The following is a 21,638-nucleotide window of genomic DNA, read 5'->3' on the forward strand; positions in this document are numbered from 1 at the left end:
AATCTAATACAGAATGAGAGTAAATAGATGGTTGCCTTGTCCTAGGACAGGAGAGAAGGTAGGTATTGTCTGTGAGAGGATACCAAAAAACTTTTCGATGAGGTGAAATGTGGTGGTTACTCAGGTGCATGAATTGGTTACACCTCATCAAAATATTTACTGAAAATGTATTTGACCACATATAAATTATGCCTCATTAAAGTTATTAAAGATAACATGCACCTGCATAATACAATTTTCTTTTATTTTCTATAAAATATTACTATTACTAATAATACTAAATAAATGAATTTGAAAATATTTAATAATAGAATAATCAAGATATATCTTTTTATGAGATCAAAAGTAAGGCAAGATTACTATTGTGAATGAGGTAATTATAGTGTCCGCCTGAAGAATGCATTGCCAACAAAACAATCATTAATTTATAACAGAGGTGGCTTCATTGTACTGATAATTTCATGCTGTTTCTCAGAAACAGGAAATCTTATATCTTAAGTATTTAATAATTCTATTTTATGTAATATTTGCCTTTCTGGGAAATATAAATGCTTGAAGACAGATTTAAACATTACCATCTGTTTCTTTCTAGGTTTTTATGCCAAATAAAAACACACAGTATTAATTTCTCTTTAGCTTAGAAAGTTTGTTGAAAATACAACTATTTTATTTTGCATCCTGTTGGTATTAAATTGTTCTTCATTTTGCTGATGACTGGTCAGTAATTAATTTCACCAATAACAAACTTATACAAAAATTAAACAAAACATAAGTATTACTGTGGATAGTATGCTTATCATTCTTAGAGAAATACAATCATAAATCATCCATTCCTGGTCTCTAAGATAGTCTCAAAGATCTAAGACTTTGGTGCATCCTGCAGCCTTTTTATTCATATATTTATTTTCCTTTTTACTACTCTCTTAACTCTTTACTAACTTTTGACAGTGATTCTGCTTTTGACAGTTAATAATGGAAGCTATTACATCAAAGCAATGCGAGCAGCATTAATTAATACTAAAAGCAAGCTCAAAGTAAAAGACAAAACTCTCTTCCAGTTTGATAGAGACAAACAGACCGGTGTTTAGAGTAGGAAACAAATTGTTTTTCTTCTCCTTCTTTGGTTTGCCAGGCTTGATCATGACCCAAAGGGACATGTGCATTAGATATACCAACTTGCACTTGGCTTCATAAAATGCCGTTTTCAATTCTAGATTATGTGCTTAGTGAGAAATGCCTCCCCTCGTGAAGCTTGTGTGCAGTTGAATAAAGTCTACTTTGGGGATAAATGCCATTGTTCTGTTTGGATAGAAAGCAATTTGCTGTACCTGAACATCATACCATTATTAGAGAGATGCATGAGCACCAGTGTGGGCAGTCCACCTTCTGCTTTCCCCTGGGGACATGATAGGTAAGGTAATACACTCTTTGGCAATGAGTCTCTTGTCTATTTAGTGCATATTGCCAGACATCAGACTTGCTCCAATATCTGGTAAAAATCATCTTCTTTTAGGAGAAGACTTAAGGACTATGAAGCAATGACTTATTACCTCAGCATCAAGTCAGTTGTACTGTCAACCTTCTCTTAAATGGTACCTCAGTCCTAATGCCCAACATGTGTTTTGTTGTCTGTTATCATTCCACCACCTTGCCTCTGAGGTCCAGTAACTTCCTTCTTTATGTATGCTTCTATGGCAGACCCTTCGAAATTAAAGGTCATATATATGTATTTTAGTTTTTCTCTTTGCACACAATGCCTAGCATTATTTTTGGAATACATATTGAACTACATAGCTGTCTACTGAAATACAGCCTTTTCTTTAGAACTTCTCATTGTTGTGCTGTCTCCATGGTTTTTTTAAGTCTAGAGACCTGTCCTGAAACCTAAGCCTTTTTAAGCCCTGGTATTAGCAACCAACTCTCATGTTTACCTAAGAATCTAGATTTTTTCCTATACTGTCCTTTTTTTGATCGCTCCTCATAAACCTCAGGACCTGCATAATCTCTTGTTTCTGTTCCACCTCTGCCCCAGTAGATGTGCCCCTGTCCAAATTCTTATATCATTAATGATAGATCAAAGATATACTATGTGTTTCTTAGGAATAAATAAATATACTGCCTAGGAATAAATACTATGCTTTTAGAAAGAACACTGACTCTTTCAGAAAGCTCAGTGAACTAATACATTATTTGTTGTACCCTTTAGTTTCCTAAATTCTACTTCTCTAGAAGGTTAAGTATTTAAGCTTATGTTGTAGTACTTCATTTCAAGGCATTTATTTGAACATATACTAGTTCAAAAAAGCATTCATCTTTCAATAGGCAACTTAATAGCCCGAACAGGTTAACGTAACATAAACATTTTGATCACTTTTCCCCTTTCAAGGATGAATCCTCCGAAAGAGGGGACACATATGCACTTATGAGGGATAAGACTATGCTTATTAGGCACAATATGTAGCACCTAATATGTGTTTCATAAATATTTTTTACACAAATAGAAACAGCCAACTCCTAACATAATTAATACATGAGAGTTTGTAAATTTTCAGTCATTTAATTTCTGAAATCTCTTTTTTTTTTTTTTTTTTTTTTTTTTGCGGTACGCGGGCCTCTCACTGTTGTGGCCTCTCCCGTTGCGGAGCACAGGCTCTGGATGCGCAGGCTCAGCGGCCATGGCTCACGGGCCCAGCCGCTCCGCGGCATATGGGATCCTCCCAGACCGGGGCACGAACCCGTATCCCCTGCATCAGCAGGCGGACTCTCAACCACTGCGCCACCAGGGAGGCCCAAATTTCTGAAATCTCTTGAATGCTATTAAGGATAACTACAGCCACCCCCTTTATTAGTTTCAAAATGAAAGGGTGACCTTTCAAGTCTTTAGGAAAGAAGTAAACTCATCTTCAGTGAAAAGAGCAGAAGACTGAAAATGAATTTTGTATTTGTACAGTATCAAACAGTTTATGCAACATTGATTTTTTTAAAAACATGCATCATAAACTATTTCAGATGTGAGAATCCTTCTATCGCAATTTAAGGAATGGTGCCAGTTAGCATGTGATTTTTTTCACCATTTCCCCCACTTTTAAAACTACAAATTAGATTATTCAAATGTGCTCTCAAAGAGGTTACCCCTGGAAACCACTCTTAGGCTTCACCGGGTATAGAATAGCCTGGCTGCTGATTGGTTTTAGCCTCCGGGAATATCTCACCAAGGCACAGCAGTCTCCAATGACTACCAATTAGTTTCCCAGTGTGATGCTAGGTATTGCCTGTGGTCATTAATGCCATATTTGCTAAAGGGCTTCACTGTTTACTGATTGCCCTTTCCTTCATTCACAGTTAAGACAAGGAAGACAAACAATTGCAGGTTTAAAATTTAACTCTCAAAGTTCTCAAGTTTAAGATTTTTACATTCAAGACACTTTTCTTTCAGATATTCTACCCATTCAGTTATAGAACTGTAGAACTCAGAACAGACTTTTTCTTCTTTTCTTTCTTTTACACAAATTTCTCCGTTCAGGTAGCATAATGGGAGAAATACCCTCCATTTTATTCACATCATTTAACTTTTCATTTTAATTACTTCTGAAATTAAATGTTTCAGTTAATATTTATTGAGTTTTGCTCTTACAGCTTTTGTTAATATCTCAAACATTAAAATTAAGAAAAATAATAAATTTTCTGATAAACATGAAATTCACAGTGCACTGGCATACTAGTTATTGGAACTTGGACAACTGGCTTTATAAATTGGCTGATGGATTATTCAACCCTATGGAATCATCTAATTGGTAAATGGCAAATTCAATCTAATTTTCTTAATACCTGAACTTCTATTTAAAAATAATAATGGGGGCTTCCCTGGTGGCACAGTGGTTGAGAGTCCGCCTGCCGATGAAGGGGACGCGGGCTAGTGCCCCGGTCTGGGAGGATCCCACATGCCGCAGAGCGGCTGGGCCCGTGAGCCATGGCTGCTGAGCCTGCGCGTCTGGAGCCTGTGCTCCGCAACGGGAGGGGCCACAGCAGTGAGAGGACTGCGTACCGCAAAAAAAAAAATAATAAAAAAATAAAAATAATAATGTCAGTCAACAAAATAACATAGTAACAGTTATTTTTATGGGTTCCTTAACTTAGAATATGATACAATTTTAGCGATTAGAATAAATGACTGACATTTCTATACTTTAGATGGAGCTAAGGAGGAAAAGAAGCTACAAACCGTATTTAAAGGAACTAAATATAGTTTGCAATAACCAGCAATAATAATTGATTGTACATTTATCAGACAACCTGTAGATTCATTCATACACCAAAATACTTTTAGAGCTCAGCAATGTAAATATTTGTAAATTTAGGCAATAGTATGGATTTGGGAACTACACAATGGGCATGCCCCTACTAAAGCTGTATCATAAAGGCTGGCTATCTCTGGATTACTATATTGTGTTTAATATGGATGATATTTTATGCACTTAGTTTTTATAAACAACTTACTGCTTGATCCTGCCCCATTATTCAAATAGTAGTTATATTTCTATACTTTGCTTTCTCAAGTTTCCTTACATAGTAATTTAGATAGAATTAGTCTTGGTCTGTCAGTTCTACCAAGTTGATAGATTAATAATGATAAAACACTGGTAATTATGGAGATCAGTTACTATGTCAGAGGCACTCTGCTAAGCCTTTAACATGCACTATTTCATTTTATCTTCACATCAAATAGAAATTATTACCATCATGTACAAGATAAGAAAGCTGAACCTCAGAGGGGTCATATAATTGTCCTAAATTCATACAATCATGAAAAGACTGTGTCAGAATGTTAACACAGCCAGTTTAGATTCCAGAGTCCCAACTTTTAAACATTCTGCACTATTGCTCCTAGTTCTGGTAGAATAAATATTTATTTGCAAAGTAGTCAGACTAACATTTTCACAAACCATTGAATCTCGGGATTGGAGAGGACCTTGAAGATCCTCCAATCTAATGTCTAATTAACTTTCTTTGTGATCACAACAATGTTTTCACCCAACTTTCAAACAACTTTCCACCAAAGGCCTCACTAGCTCCAAGTATGGCCCATTCAGTGGAGAAATAGTTGAACTGCTTGAAAGTTATTTCTCATAATGTGTTCTTGGCCTACTTGTATCTCTCTTCAAAGTATTCTAGTTCCCCTCCTTCAACTCTGAGTCAGGGTTTCTCTCATCTCAGACTCAACATTCATTGAATATCTGCAATGCACTAGGTAAGTGTTTTATTAAATATACGTTACCTCATTTATTCCTAACCATAATTGTATTAAGTAAATATTTTTTCTTTAAAAGGCTAAGAGAAATTGAATAATTGGCCAATAGTTGTAGAACAAATAAATGGTGGACCTCAGAGAGTACCTATGTCTTCTGACTCCAAATCCATTTTACCCTAGAGAATCATTCTTACAAATTTATAATTTAATAAATTTTGATTCACAATAGGTATAATTATAACTCCCATTCATTTTCTATTTCTATATTCTGCTATGTTTTAGTATTAATTTTAGGAACTCAAGTATTTTCCTTGTTCTACCAACTTGGCTTTATATTTTGCTTTATGTTTGCAAATAACTTAAGCTAGCCCTTACTCCTAGACTGAAATATGGCCATTCAAATAAATTCTCCAGTCAAATTGATTTCTCTCTTTCTTATCTTCAAAAGTAAAACCCTGGGCTTCCCTGGTGGCGCAGTGGTTGAGAGTCCGCCTGCCGATGCAGGGGACACGGGTTCGTGCCCCGGTCTGGGAAGATCCCACATGCTATGGAGCAGCTGGGCCCATGAGCCATGGCTACTGAGCCTGCACATCCAGAGCCTGTGCTCTGCAATGGGAGAGGTCACAACAGTGAGAGGCCCGCGTACCGCAAAAAAAAAAAAAAAAAAAAAAAAGTAAAACCCATACTAAGGGAATAACTAGGAAAAGATTTATGCAGAATAACCTCTAAATATGATATATTCACCCTGAACTAGGACACTGAAGACAAAGCAAACATCAAATGAGGAAATACTTTAAATACATAATTTAGAGGGGAAATATTTTCAGTCTAACTGTTTATATCATAGTAATTATGTTGCCTTGGAAACATCTTTAACCTGCTTATTTAAACTAATATCATTTGCCAATTGCCCATGTATATATTTTATGCATAGGGGAATGACCTATTTTAACTCAAAAAAAGAAACATGAAACATTATGAAATTTTAACCAATATTAATTTTATGCATTATAATTATTTTATAATTCTTAAATGTGAGCTAACTTAGATAAAATGTTTATATTAGTTCATAATTTCCTTTATCAAAATCTTGTTACAGAAAAGGGTAATGTAATCTGATTTTTGGCATTGGCATCAACACATTACATGTTAAAGTTTTTAAAATCCTTTTCTCACAACATGTAGGTATAGCACTCATGCAAGGAGATACATCTGATTCACTCAGATTCTCCATCCATATATCTTGAGGCCAAAAAATTAGAAATAATTGTTAGATTCAAGCCATGTAATTAGACAGCATAACATCTAAGATACTTTTTTGTCAGTTTTCTAAAAAAGAATTTTAGCAAGTGATACATTACACCATAAAAATCCTCCTTCAATAGGCCTTTTAATGATGATAAATAAAGAACTTATGCAAATCCAAGCAATTAATCCTTCTGAAGCATTCCACTGAAATCACTAATAAGGCACCCAGGAGGGAAATACACACATAAATTATTCTTTTGTGAATTCAAGCTTGGGATTGCCATATTTTTTTTCTCTACCCTTAAGAACAGTTAGTTTCAGTAGTAATGACATTCCTTTAAGCCTTTATTTAAATTAAAGTGTGGATTTGAAAGACATGTGTAAAATAAAATCATATTGCACATGTTAACAAAATAAATATAAAGTTATTTTAGATATTTCATTGAGTGTTTTCTTAATCTTCTTAGAATTTTTCTTTGAGGAAATGCCTAAGATGTCATATTCTTAATAAAAATGAAATTTATAGATATACAACTACAAGTAAATGTTTGAAACCTAAAAAACAATAATGAGTACAATGCACATGAAAATCAAAAGTACTATGACTACATTAAAAGGGCCATCCATGATAAGTATACACAACATCATGGAAATGGCAAGTTATACTCCCAGCTGACCTTTAATTTATTCACCATGTTAAGAATGTACCATTAAATAACCCCCAATGTTGCCTTCCAGTGAGGAAGCTGTGTTAGGCAAAGAAAAAGGAAAACACATTACTAGATACTGCAACAGATATGAATGTTATAATATTCATTATACACCTAATATGAATTCCCAAGTTCATAAAGGACATAGTTCTTGGGTCTAAACTTTGGAAGTACAAGTGTCATGTATTCTTGTTAAAACATGGATCCTTAGTGGAAGCATAATAACCTAATCATAGATATGTTCTCAATACCTATTTTGAAAGAAAGAAATAAAATAATATTTTATAAGTTATGATAGCATAAAAAAATTATTCAATTGGAAGTGAGTCTTTAGTTAAGAGGACTTACTGTGTATTAAACAAAAATAAGAATAGAGCTACCATATGATCCTGCAATCCCACTCCTGGGCATATATCCAGAGAAAACCATAATTTGAAAAGATACATACACCCCAATGTTCATAGCAGCACTACTTACAATAGCCAAGACATGGAATCAACCTAAATGTCCATTGACAAATGAATGGATAAAGAAGATCTGATAAATATATATATATATATATATAAAACAAAATGCAAAAAAAAAGAATGATGAACCATGTATACTGAAGATTATAAATAAAATGAGAAAACTCCTTTAAATATTCAGGCAGTGAAAAACAGGTTACTATTAGAGAAACAAAAATCTAGCTGATGACAATAGGATAATCTTGAGAGAGTTTCAAGCTGAAAAGATTGTGATTCAATAATTTTCTACCCAACAGAGCTGCCACTCACAAATAAATTTACAGAAAATATACCACCCATGTGCCTTTTCTTGAGAGTAAAATAAAAAACTCAGATATAAAAAAACCCCCGGGCTTCCCTAGTGGCACAGTTGTTGAGAGTCCGCCTGCTGATGCAGGGGATACGGGTTCGTGCCCCAGTCCGGGAGGATCCCACATGCCGCAGAGCGGCTGGGCCCGTGAGCCATGGCCGTGGGGCCTGCTCGTCCGGAGCCTGTGCTCTGCAACGGGAGAGGCCACAAAAATGAGAGGCCCACGTACTGCAAAACAAACAAACAAACAAACAAAAAACCCAAGATGAAATCAACAGTGAAGGCTTTCTTAATTTTATCATGGTTAAGATAATAAATGTTTCTTTAATAATAAATGATACATAGTATATTGATAGTACTCATCAAGAGATTAACAACCACAAATTTTTCAATAAAAATATAGAAAATGGAGCGAAAAAAATAAACAGTAATAATGGTGCTCAATTTCTGCTTTCTATGCCCAGTGAGGGCATGAGTCTTTTCTCACTGGATTGTCTTTGCATTTCCACTATCCAGTATAATGCCCGGCACAGAGTAGACTCTTAAGCTGTATCTGTTTAGTGAATCACCCTGGTGTGAGAGATAAGGAGTTAAACTGCTTCATTCTTGACATTGTTAATTTTGGAAATATGTATATGAATATATGTAATACTTAAAGGTACGTATTATGGTGGATCAGAATAACCCTTTGTTTTTACAAGCTTCATTTTAAGACATTCTTAATTAGAACTCTGAGATGAGGCAGGGCTTGAGGTGCTATGATTAGGGCACTGACAAAAATACTGTTTAGACAGCCAGGATCTTGTTAGTTTTCCAGAATTAAGGAGAAAAGAGAAGGGAAGGATTCAATGGGGGAAACCTGAACCTCCTGAAATACACTGTGATTGAGATGGCAGAGGTCTCTCTCTGAAAAGAATGACTGCATGAGTGGCTGTGAGAACTGCGAGGGCTGGACACCAGGCACCATAGCCCAGAGGACCTCAGGATGGAATTGTCATGGAGAAACTGGAACTCCCAATAGTGCCTGATGACCTTAAATATATCTGTTTTGGACTGTGTAAGGAGTTATTGTGCCTGAGATCACCAGAAGCTATAAACTAGGGCTTTACACATTATTTTTATTGGTAAAATATTTTACACCAATCTTAGAGAGTGGGCACTCAAAGTGGAATAGACATATAAATAAATGTTTCTGTGCTTATAACCACGGTGCATGCACAATATTATAGATTATTGGATTTTTATTTACATTTTTCTTATATTCTAAAAATATATTATGAAACATGTATTCAATTACAATAAATATTTTTATTTTCTTGTTTAATTTCCATCATATCTAAAAATTACAAAATATGGAAGTATTTGTGCTATAATAAAGTTGGAGGAAACGTTATAATGTTTGTTGAAATACTATGTGTTTTGAATAGAGAATATTTACTTGTTCAAGTTTTCTCTGCCTCTTTGGTGTTTGTTCTCTCTCTCTCACTCTTTCTCTCTCCCTCCTTCCCCATCTCTTTCTTTCCTTCTCCTATCTTTTCTCTCTTCCTTTCCTTTCCTCCTTCTCTTTTTCTGAGTAACATAAGACAGCTATCCCCAATGTCCCGTATCCATTTTCTTGTAAAATTGAAGTTAAAATATCTCTAACATGGCCTGAAGTACAACACTGTCACACATGTATACTTACTCTTGGTATAAATCTAAAAGACCTGCTACTAAAATAATCAAACCCCAATAATTAAATATTGAGAGTAAATTTTAGAAAGCACTACTTCGTTTTGATTAGAAATATTAACAGAATGTGCTTGGTAACACCTGTAAAAATATGTTTCCTTCAAGAGATTAGCAATACTCATTATCCAAACAAATTAAATTTGGAATTTATAATTTTATTCTGCATTCAGTTGGAAATGTTGTATTAAGTTCAAGATAGCAAAAACAACTGAGAAAGTAGATGTTAAGTAATACTTTTCTCATATCATCAAACACAGACATAAATAATAATAATAAACAACAAATAAACTAACTAACCAATAAACAAAAAATACTAGAAAATCATAAAAGTGAAGATTAGGACAACCAAAACATTGGTAAATCAAAATTTTAAAACTCATGTATTTACAAAAATCTACATATGCATTTGATGGCAACTGTAAATTATGATAAATGTCATTTTATAGTGGATTTACCAGTTTCACCATAATCTTGGGCATTGTGTTGAAACATAGATTTGTATTAAATAATATTGTTTTTTTGTGGGTTTTTTTGTTTTTTTTTTGCGGTACGCGGGCCTCTCACTGTTGTGGCCTCTCCCATTGTGGAGCACAGGCTCCGGACGCTCAGGCTCAGCGGCCGTGGCTCACGGGCCCAGCCGCTCCGCAGCATGCGGGATCCTCCCGGACCGGGGCACGAACCCGTGTCCCCTGCATCGGCAGGCGGACTCCCAACCACTGCACCACCAGGGAAGCCCAATATTGTTTTTAATTAAGCAGTTCACTTGATTTTCCAGTCCAAAAGACTACAGATACTTTCATTCATTGACATTTATTTTTAATTTTTTTAATTAAAAAAATTTGTTGAAGTATAGTTGACTCATTTAACATTTATTGATTGCCTTTCTTGTATAAGGTATTGTACTAGATGCTTATATATATCAGGGTTCTTAAGTTGGGCATTATGGACATCTGGGGTCTGATAATTCTTTAGTTCTTTGTTGTGTGTATTAGTTAGGATTCTCCAGAAACTATCAGTATGAAGGGGTGTGTGTGTGTGTGTGTATGTGTGTGTTTGCATGAAATCTGCAGGGTGAGTCGACAAGCTGGAGACCCAGGAGAGCTGATAGTGTGTATTTTCAGACCAAAGGATGGCAAGAAGAATCAACATTTTAGTGCAAGTTCAAAGGCAGGAGAAAGCTAGTGGCCCAGTTTGAAGGCAGGCAGGCAGGCAGGAGGAATTCTCTCTTACTGGAGGAGGATCAGGCCTAGAGGTTCTAGTTAGGCCTTTAACTGACTGGGTTAAAGCCACACATCTTAGGGAGGGTTTTACTTAGTTCACCAATTTAAATGTTAATCTCATCCCAAAACACATCACAGATTAATATTTGACCAAATATCTGGGTACCCTGTGGCCCAGTCAAGTTGACACATAATATTAACTATCACATTGCAGAAGCTAGTCTTGTGTATTGGAGGATGTTTAGCAGCATCTCTAGCCTCTAAACACTAGATACTAAGAGCACTCCTCTTATTCAGTTGTGACAACAAAACAACAGCAATAACAAAGTGTTTCTAAGCATTGCAAATGTCCTCTAGATGAAAAAAAATATCTGGTTGATAGCCACTCTCACACATTATCATCTTTAATATCCACAACAAATTTGCTAGGAAGATAATATTATTATCATTATATAAATGAGAAACTGAGGCTTAGAATAATTAGGTAATGTGCCTAATGTCACAAAGCTAATACAGTTATGAAACCAGTATTTAAATTCATGTCTGTCTGACTCCAGACTGCATTCTATTTTTAGTACTTCAGGCTATCCAACTGGCAGTTGAAAGCTGAACTGGAAGCTCAAGAGACAGATTGGCCAAGAAATATAGGTTATGAGTCAATATAGCATACAGAAAATAGTTGAATCCATAGTTGTGGAAGATAAATTTCATTCACTTAGGAGAAGTATTAGCCTCAAGTGGAAGGAATACTTTCTGAGGGAAAATATGGAATCTTATAATTCCCCATGGATTTGGTGGTCCATATAAGCCAACCTAATTGAGCTGAATCAAAACATCATCGTGGTGATATTTATGAGTCATTGAGTCTCTTCTCAAGAGACTTCTTCCCCTTCTCCTGTGAAATATTCACAATAAAATTATTTCCTCCAGAAGGCATGTGTGTTTATGTGTGTGTTAAAATTTATTAACACATGACCACAAATTAATATATTGGACTAATAAAATATTACCTAATAAAAAACAGAGGTTTGAGATGAAAAGAATATGAAATAAGTAAATTTAGATGTGCATAATAAACATAGGATGAGCTGTTCTGGGGAGAGAAAAAGGTAAGCATAAAAAAGCTATCTCCATTCTAAACAAAAGTAAGTAAAATGGATGAGATTCTGTGATTTTGTAATATCTTGGCTTATTCCCACAAAATTAGGATAAATAAGAGAACTGTCTAGGGTTTTGCTTATAATCTGTGATAACTATCCTCCAAGATGCTTTTCAGTTACTTTTGCCTTATGGTATCCATTTCCTTGTGTAGTTCTCTCCCACACTGAATAGAATTGACTTGTGGAACAAACAGGATATTCCAGGAATAACAGAGTATGACTTCTGAATCTAGGTCTTTAAGGTGATTGTGCCTTCCTCCATGGCTTCTGTTGGATGACTCACTCTGAGGAAACCAGCTACACTAAGGAAAGGTCAACATAATGAGGAACTTGAGGTTTCCTGCCAACAGTTAGCACTAATTTGCCAGGCAAGTAAGTGAGCCATACAGGAAGCAGATATACCAGCTCAGGTTAAGCCTTCATATGACTGCAGCCATGCCAACATCTTGACTGAACCCTCATGAGAAACTCTGAGCTAGAACTACTTAGCTAAACTATTCTTAAATTTGTGACACTGAGAAACCGTGAAATGGTAAATATTTATTGTTCTTTTAAATGACTAAATTTTGAAGTATAATAATTTGTTAGGCAGCAATAAATAAATAGAACATCCATTTAGAAGTAGGCTAGGATAGAGAGAGACATTGAAACTATTTAAGTAGTCATATTTTTACTTGGTCTATCTTCACCATAAATATGCAAACTAAGATTTCAAGTTTGAAACAAAAAAGGCTACCATAGAGTTGATTTCTAAAGCATTTTTCATTGAACCTATGTATGATTCCACTAAGGGTATAAGTTAAAGGAGCCCAAATATAGGAAAAGATTGACATAATATATTTGAAAATAAAATAAATATACTAAACCCTCCCAATCCTTCATGCTTTCTCAATAGGGAGACAAACCATTAGAGTGTGGGGGAAAAATGCTTCCAAAAAAATTCTCCAATTGGAAAATTCTAAAATGCCTTTTAGCTAGTCTAAATATGCTTGAACATCAAAATTAGTTCACATAAAACTAGACTAAATCTATAAAAGTCAGCCAGAATTCAGAGCATCACGTAATTTGTGTACTATAATCAATTGAACCTATTGATGACTAGTAAACACTAGATGGGGTATTATGCAAGAGTTCAAAAGCTGATTAAAAAGTTCAAAATGATTTCCCAAAGAAAGGCATTGACTTTATTGCTATTGATTTAACCTGAAGCAGTCCATATGTAAACACTACTGTATTTGCAACTTATAAAATAAGCAGCTTAAAATGAAAAATTAAAGTACACTGATCAATTGCTCAAGAAGTCTAAGTTTTATGAAAGAGTTATAACAAACCCAGTGAAACTATACACTTATGCAATTTTAGAAGTCAAATTATATTTTAAGCTATATGTCACTTTGTCTACAGCTATTATAAATGATGGTAACTTAATGATAACCTTTGAAAGGCATTTATTTGTAATGATTTAAAAATATGTTTCGACAAGGGATGCCAACAGTGGATGCCAATTGATTCATGTCCCAACCAGATTTTCACTCCCATCTTAAGTGTTATGACATCTTTAGCTCTTTAAAGGCAAATCAGTATGGGCCTTTCAGGCAGATGCAATTACTGTACTCACTTCTGGTTTAAGTTTTTGTGAGGTAACATTACTTTGTAGGTAGTCCAAATTTTTATTGAAATATCCCTAATGATGCAGATTAAAAAAACAAAATCAATACTCTTTAATAAAAACATGACATAATGAACTTTGCAAGTGTTTGAGAAGAATTTTCACTAACTATAACATGGTTCTCAATGTGTGGTCTCTGAACCAGCAGCACAAGCATCACCTGGGCATCTGTTATCAATGTAAACTGCTGAACCCAATTTAGACATACAGAATGTGAAACTTTGTAGATAGGGCTCAGCAATTTTTCTTTTAATAAGTCCTCCATGGGATTCAGATGCATGGTAAAGATTGAGGACCAATTAGAAAGTAGAAGAAACTGGACTAATAAACACAATCAGAACTACACACGCTTATTGGCAAAGACAACATCTCACATTCAAAAAATAAGTAGGAAGAGGTTTTGGCTCAGATCCACTAACCACTCCTAATTCAGAAATACAGACTCTGTTACTCCAACCACAATCAACACAAAAACAAAAATGGTATCTACTCTTCTACTACATGACACTACGTTCTGAGACTGCCAAAATTCTGTCCTCACACGTCTCCAAAAATTATGTTTCTTACTATAAGCGTTCAGAGAGTAAATTATTAACACACAGTGTTATTGCAATACATTATAGACATATATTGATGCCAATAACTCTGGGAGTAATAGATCCTGATAATGGTAGTTTTTGTTTGTGTTCATTTGGGAGCAACAACTAATAATATGGAATTAATACTGTGATTTTCTCACAGTCTAAAAATGTGGTAGTAAGAGTAGAGGCCAATCTAATCTCTTACATTCCAAAGACTCACACAAGCTGAAGAAAATTTTCTTAAAACAAAACAAATCTCTCTGTTACACCATGAAACAATCTAACAAAATTAATCAAATTTTAGTTTTTCAACCTTAACCTGATTTTTCCTGCACGTACATTCAACTGGACACCTCATTATCTTTATTCTCAATACCCCAAAATATCTTCAAGGCCCCTTCCCTGTGTTCCAATAAAGGGGTCTTTCCCTTACCACATTTTGTTCCTGGCCATTTAGTTATCTCTATTTTCTTTCACAACACTTAAAAGAATGTGATATTCATTTTTATGTGTTTTATTATTTAATATGTATATTTTCCTCCCATAGTTTCTTCAGAACAGTGGCCATGTCCTTTTTCTTTACATCGAATGTCTAGAAACTAGATTAGTGCCTGAGATGTTGTAGACACAATAAATATGGGTGGAATGAAGGAATAAATGAAGTGGATAAATACGTGGCTGTCTGTCTCACTTTTCATTGGGTTCTTCTGAACTATTGTTGTATCAGACACATGGTGGGCATGTAACAACTATTTTCTCAATTAAAAATTTTGCTAATTTATTGAAACTACTTTTCCCAGCCTTAGCTTTGCCTTTAAATTAAAAAGTTAAAGTTACAGATATTTGGGCTTCTCTGGTGGCGCAGTGGTTGAGAGTCCGCCTGCCGATGCAGGGGACACGGGTTCGTGCCCCGGTCTGGGAAGATCCCACATGCCGCGGAGCGGCTGGGCCTGTGACCCATGGCCGCTGAGCCTGCGTGTCCGGAGCCTGTGCTCCGCAACGGGAGAGGCCACAACAGTGAGAGGCCCGCATACCGCAAAAAAAAAAAAAAAAAAAAGTTACAGATATTTTATGATTTATATGTATTCAAATAAAGTTTTTCCCCTTTATGTGATTTCTTGCCATAATTCTGACCTGACACTGACAAGTTTCACATTTCTGCTTTTTTATAAGCCTTGAAGTATCCCTGATTAACTCCCAGAGCAGAAGTCTCTGACAGCAAACATAGATAAAAGAGAAATTATCATAAAATTTAAAATGTTTCCTTAGGGGCTTCCCTGGTGTCGCAGTGGTTGAGAGTCCGCCTGCCGCTGCAGGGGACATGGGTTCGTGCCCCGGTCCGGGAGGATCCCACATGCCGCGGAGCGGCTGGGCCCGTGAGCCATGGCCACTGAGCCTGCATGTCCAGAGCCTGTGCTCTGCAACAGGAGAGGCCACAGCAGTGAGAGGCCCGCATACCACACACACACACACACACACACACACACACACACACACACACACACACAGAGTTTCCTTAGATTATTTTGTTTTTCTCTTTTATTTTAAAATACATGTTATCCAATTTATAGGATTTTAAAAATAAGGTAATGGAATTAAAATGTATGTTCTATTTGCCAGGCATAGTACTTTATCTACATTACTGTATCAATTTATATACAACATTTCTAAAATAATTTTTAGCCCCTCTGTTTTATAGAATAGGAAACTAAGTGTCAGAAAAAATAATTAATTTGTCTAAGGTGAACTCATCAGTGTGTTTTACATCTAAAAATTATACTTAAGTCTATTTGATTCTTCTAATAGATGAGTTATCTCTCGTGTAACAAATAACCCTAAATTTAGTGGCTTAAAACAACCGAACTTCATTACTTTCTAAAATTCTATGTGTCACTGATGGTTCTTTGAGTCTAGGCTGGATTAGCTGATGTTTATTGTCAGCTGTGGCTTGACAGGACCTAGATAGTGTAGGATGGCCTCACTCACAGGCCCAGCAGCTGGCCATCAACCACAGTGCCTCAGTTCTTCTTTACATGGACTTTCCATAAGGCTGGCTCTGGCTGGTCATGGGATGAGAGCAAGCCCCATTACATAATTACTTTTCAACCTCTGCTTGCATCATATTTGCTAATATCTCATTGACAGAGAGCACACTGAACTCAGAATGAATGTAAACAAGTCACATGGCAAGCCTAGATTCAAAGGAGAAACTTCTTCCTATACAGTTTTTAGAACAAGGTCTGAATTGTGTTTTTATCCAAATAATCTCAATTGCACATACTCAAGATACAAGTAAATTCCTGAATGTATAACTGAGAAGGCATTCAATATTCTCAAGGCAGGAGACCAAATTTTGATAATTATTTGTTTGGAGACATACATAATTACTCAGAAATATGTTTAATCTATTCATTCATATTTTAGTAATAGTTTACAAAACTTATTATGCTGATATATTTTCTAGGTGGAATGATTTGAACTCTATTTTTCTATAATATTGCATACTTTATTTCCATAAGGATTGTCTTATATTTCTGAAAGTTTAGGAAAGATAGTAATTGAGAAGTGAGAACCATTCTATAGTCAAAAGAGTTGTTGATTAAAATGCATCCCCTATACAAACATTTTGGTTAGTGGTCAATCAGTATACTTGAGCACATGGTGTAACATGGAAACCCTTGAGTGCTTTGTCTCCAATGTATACAATGTGTCTTTGCTACAACCAAGTACAGTATAGAGTTAGAACACTGTCTATTAAACAGAGCATTATTTGGCAGTCAAATCAATGTTTTGAAGAAGGACATAGCTTGCTATGGATAAGAAATAAAAGTCTTAGCATGGTAATAAGAAGAAAGACAAATGCTTATTTCCTGAAATTTGGAAATATATACCCTTATTAGTGAATAGCAGCATGTGGTCAGATAACTGTTATATTCACACAGCTCTATTATCTGTTTCTATTTTCATATTCACCATGCAACCCTTTTTAAATTTAATAGTGACTGCTTTATAATCACTGTTAACTTGTTTCATCTCATTTTCAGCCTTTTAATTCATTCAACTGAGCCTCCAAAAGTTCTAGATCTAAATGTGCTTTGAATTTAGAAAGATTAATAAACATTTTCCTATCTGGATCTAAAGGGATAAATTAGGTAATGATCATTTAATTTACATAACGAGTTGTCACAGTATTCCTTTCAATAGCCACCCTCTGTCATATTAAAATATGAATTGATTTATAAATGATGATTTATACACTTGTCTGGAGAGTAATACAACTTATTGACATGAAGACTGCATTATAAAACTCATTAAATATGAATCCATCTTTCTAAAATAGATTCAATGGAAATTGGATAATACATTATAATGTTTTTTTTCTAAAATGGTTTATATGAAATGGTCACTTTGATAACCTCAGGTAGATGCTATATCACAAAATATTTATTTCAGCTAGAACTTAGTCTATAGTTCAATATAGGTTGAATAATTTTACAAAAGCACAGGCTGTATCTCTTCTAAATAAAGCACATATTTGATATGTGCTTGCCATCTTCTTGCCAGATTAGATGACAAACAATATTCAAATCACAAAATCCTTTTGTATAAACAGGCTGTTACTATAGTGCCAGATTATAACTTTTCAATTACCATATATTTCTAAATGTTTATTTAGGATTTTAGAAATAGTGTGGCCTTTTCCTGCAAGCAATCAAATAAAATAAACCTTTATTTTGATAATATTTGAAAGCATAAATGCTGGAAAGTAGATGAAAAATGATCTTTTAAATCTCAGTTTGATAGAATAGAATTATAGTATTTTGACCTAGAAAAAACTGAAATTTACTTGAAAGACCACTCACGCACACAACTAATACCAAAAGATAAACATAGTAAGAACACTGTCACAAAGCACATTTCTGTTTCTTTTATGAAAGTGTCAGTGAATAGCAACAATACTGGAAGCTTGAAACTGCTTTCATTAAAGAAATAGTTTTCAGAGGGCTCTCTTTTTTCTCAAAGCATAATATTAAATTGTCAGAGATACCTTCTTAAATTATGTGCCATGTTTTCTACAATGAAATTAATTAAAGGAATAGATCCCAATGCTCATGACACTGGCTTCTTTGAATCAGGATCATATTCCTATTTTGATCATATCTGAAGTACAGATTTCCAGAATAGTATAAATCTGTATAACTGAATTTCAATTTGAAGCGTATTTATGTACTTTGCTTTCTTCTTCCATATTGTTGTATCTAACACTCAACAGTTTCCATCATTGTTCTTTAAAAATAACTCCTTACATTCTTTTCTCTTCTAAAATTGTAAAATAGCTTCATCACCATTTATCACTGTATCATTAAATGGAAAAGAACAAATGATTAAATATTCATATATTATGTCATATATTGAATAGTCATAGATATGGGATATCGGGGAGAAAATGCTTAGTTTTCCCTATTGCGTCTCTGCATGGGCTCTTAACTTAGGAGAAAATTTTTTTATTGATTGCTGAAGAAAAAAATGGAACCACATTTTTCCAAACATTCTTGAATTTACAAAATGCTTCTTTTATAGTCTTCAAGTTATACTAGCGTTTGACTTAAAGGTCAGAAAATTAAGCAGAGACAAATAAAAAATACGCTTTAAAAAACGATTTATATGATTAAAGACTACCTGCTGTGAAAGTGTATTTACTACAAAACTTTAAAAATTGTTTTTTTTCTAAGTTGTAAATACACGGACACACGTACATTTATCTGAAAAAACATACTGGATTTGGAAGCTGAAATGTCATGGAAGTCATCCAAAATAATGTGTGGAGATAGTCATAGCTAAGAAGGCATCCCTGAAAAGCCAGTGTCTAGATGCCACATGAAAGTGATATGCTAAGAACAGAAATGCTATTTTATATACAGTAGTATGTATATGTCAATCCCAATCTCCCAATTTATCCCTCCCCCCCTTCACCCTTGGTAGCCATAAGTTTGTTTTCTACATCTGTGACTCTATTTCAGTTTTGTATATTAGTTCATTTGTACGATTTTTTAAGATTCCACATATAAGCGATATCATATGATATTTGTCTTTCTCTGTCTTACTTCACTCAGTATGACAATCTCTAGGTCCATCCATGTTTTCGTTCTTTTTACGGCTGAGTAATATTCCATTGTATATATGGAACACATTTTTATCCATTCATCTGTCAATGGATGTATATGTATATGTATAAATGATTCACTTTGCTGTACAGCAGAATCTAACACAACATTGTAAATCAACTATATTCCAATAAAAATTAATTTAAAAAGTTAAAAAACAATAAAAACAAATATGCTGAAGAAAAGGCATGAGGAAAACAGGGCAGACGGGGTCCATGGCATTTTTTCTACAATTTTAACTTCAAGGAAAATATAAGCACATTTCAATAAATAAAAGGCATTTAGTCATCATTAATTTATTTTGTTAAAAATTAATTTTACCCAAGGATATTAAACAAGAAAATACAATTTTTGATTGATTTTCCATAGACCACAATTTTCTACTTTTCATCATTTTATTTTTAGTCTACTATAATTCTTTTAAATTCATCAGGTTTGATATCTTTCTCTGTCAATTTTAGTATAAAATTTAATGTATCAGGGCTTCCCTGGTGGTGCAGTGGTTGAGAGCCCGCCTGCCGATGCAGGGGACACGGGTTCATGCCCCGGTCTGGGAAAATCCCACATGCCACTGAGTGGCTGGGCCCGTGAGCCATGGCCACTGAGCCTGCGTGTCCGGAGCCTGTGCTCCGCAATGGGAGAGGCCACAACATTGAGAGGTCCGCGTACAGAAAAAAAAAAAAAAAAAATTTAATGTATCAGTATTTTTTTCCTGCTATGTCAAATTTCAATAATCATAGCCTTTGCCAAAATGAAGCTGTTTTTCCGTCTACTTCCTCTTCATTCTCTCCCTATTCTCCCCTCCCTCTCCTCTTTTAGTCTTATCAAATCCAATATTCCTGAATTGTTTCTAAGAGATATATATATTCCAAGAAATTATAATCTCCATGAGGGTAGGAATTTCTGACCACTTTGCTCATTGGTATATTGCCTGTGATTCTACAAATGTCTGAGTCATGGGAAGCACTCAAAAATATTCAGACAAATTTCAATTAAATATCGCATATGATAATGTACAGCTTAAACTTGTGTCAGTTTCATGCTATTTCCTCATAAAATTAAATAAATATTTGATCATTTTAAATTATGTTTTAGAGCAGAGTTAAAGGATCTGAAAACAAGATACAGTCAGAACACCATAATCGAAGTGGTAGATTCAAATCATTGGGGTCAAAACATCCTGAGTTTTGCCAAGTCTTGTCTGAATAGGCCAGTCCAACCACAAAAAGAGACTGCTGAATGATGTTCCCTGTTTGCTGGGGGAAGGATGTATTTCTCACAGTTTTCAGAATACATTAATGTATTTCATAGTACAGGCCAGTTTCTCTGCTGGAAATGCTCCCTATCCAATGCTTCGGTTGGCTTCTTCTTATATTTCAGATCTCAGTTCAAATGTCAGTTTTGAGAGAACTCCATTTCCATGATCCCATATGAAGAAGCTTCCCCACCTCCCTGTTATTCTCTATCACTTAGTATCTTCAAACTATTATATATGCAGGCACACATACTCATACATACACGCATGTGCATGTTTAGTTTACAGTGATCAGTCTTCCACACTAGAAGTTAAATTCATGAAAGACGGCATACAGAATCATCTTCTGCCTATTCCAATTGTATCCTCAGGATCGACACAGTGGATGGTAAAAGGAAATTATGGTAAGAAAGTGGAAATACCTCACTGTGTTGAAACTTAAGCTCCACACCAGCAAGGGTGTCTTTTATTGAGTTTTTTTTTTCTTTTTTTTTTCTTTTTTTGATGCCAGGGATGTAGAAGGTACTCAACTAATATTTATAGATTTAAATCAAGATGTCCACATAGGTTCATCTCTTAAGGGGTCCATTTCTTTGGTATTTTTCCCTTGGGTAAAAATATAATCACTTCCTGCTTAAAAGTTTCTCCCTCTTTCTCATAATTCCCTTCAGTTGGCCTGCAATTCCCTAATGCTATAGCAAACTCCCATATGATTATTTTTGGATTCATGGAATTCATTGTGGCCTATGTTAATGGCCCAATGTGGAGAATGTGAAACAAAGGGCATCAGCCAGTTGAAAATCTCAGCCAAGACCTAAGATAAAATATAGAGTAC

Source organism: Hyperoodon ampullatus (genome assembly GCF_949752795.1).
Source record: "Hyperoodon ampullatus genome assembly, chromosome: 11".
Taxonomy (NCBI): domain Eukaryota; kingdom Metazoa; phylum Chordata; class Mammalia; order Artiodactyla; family Ziphiidae; genus Hyperoodon; species Hyperoodon ampullatus.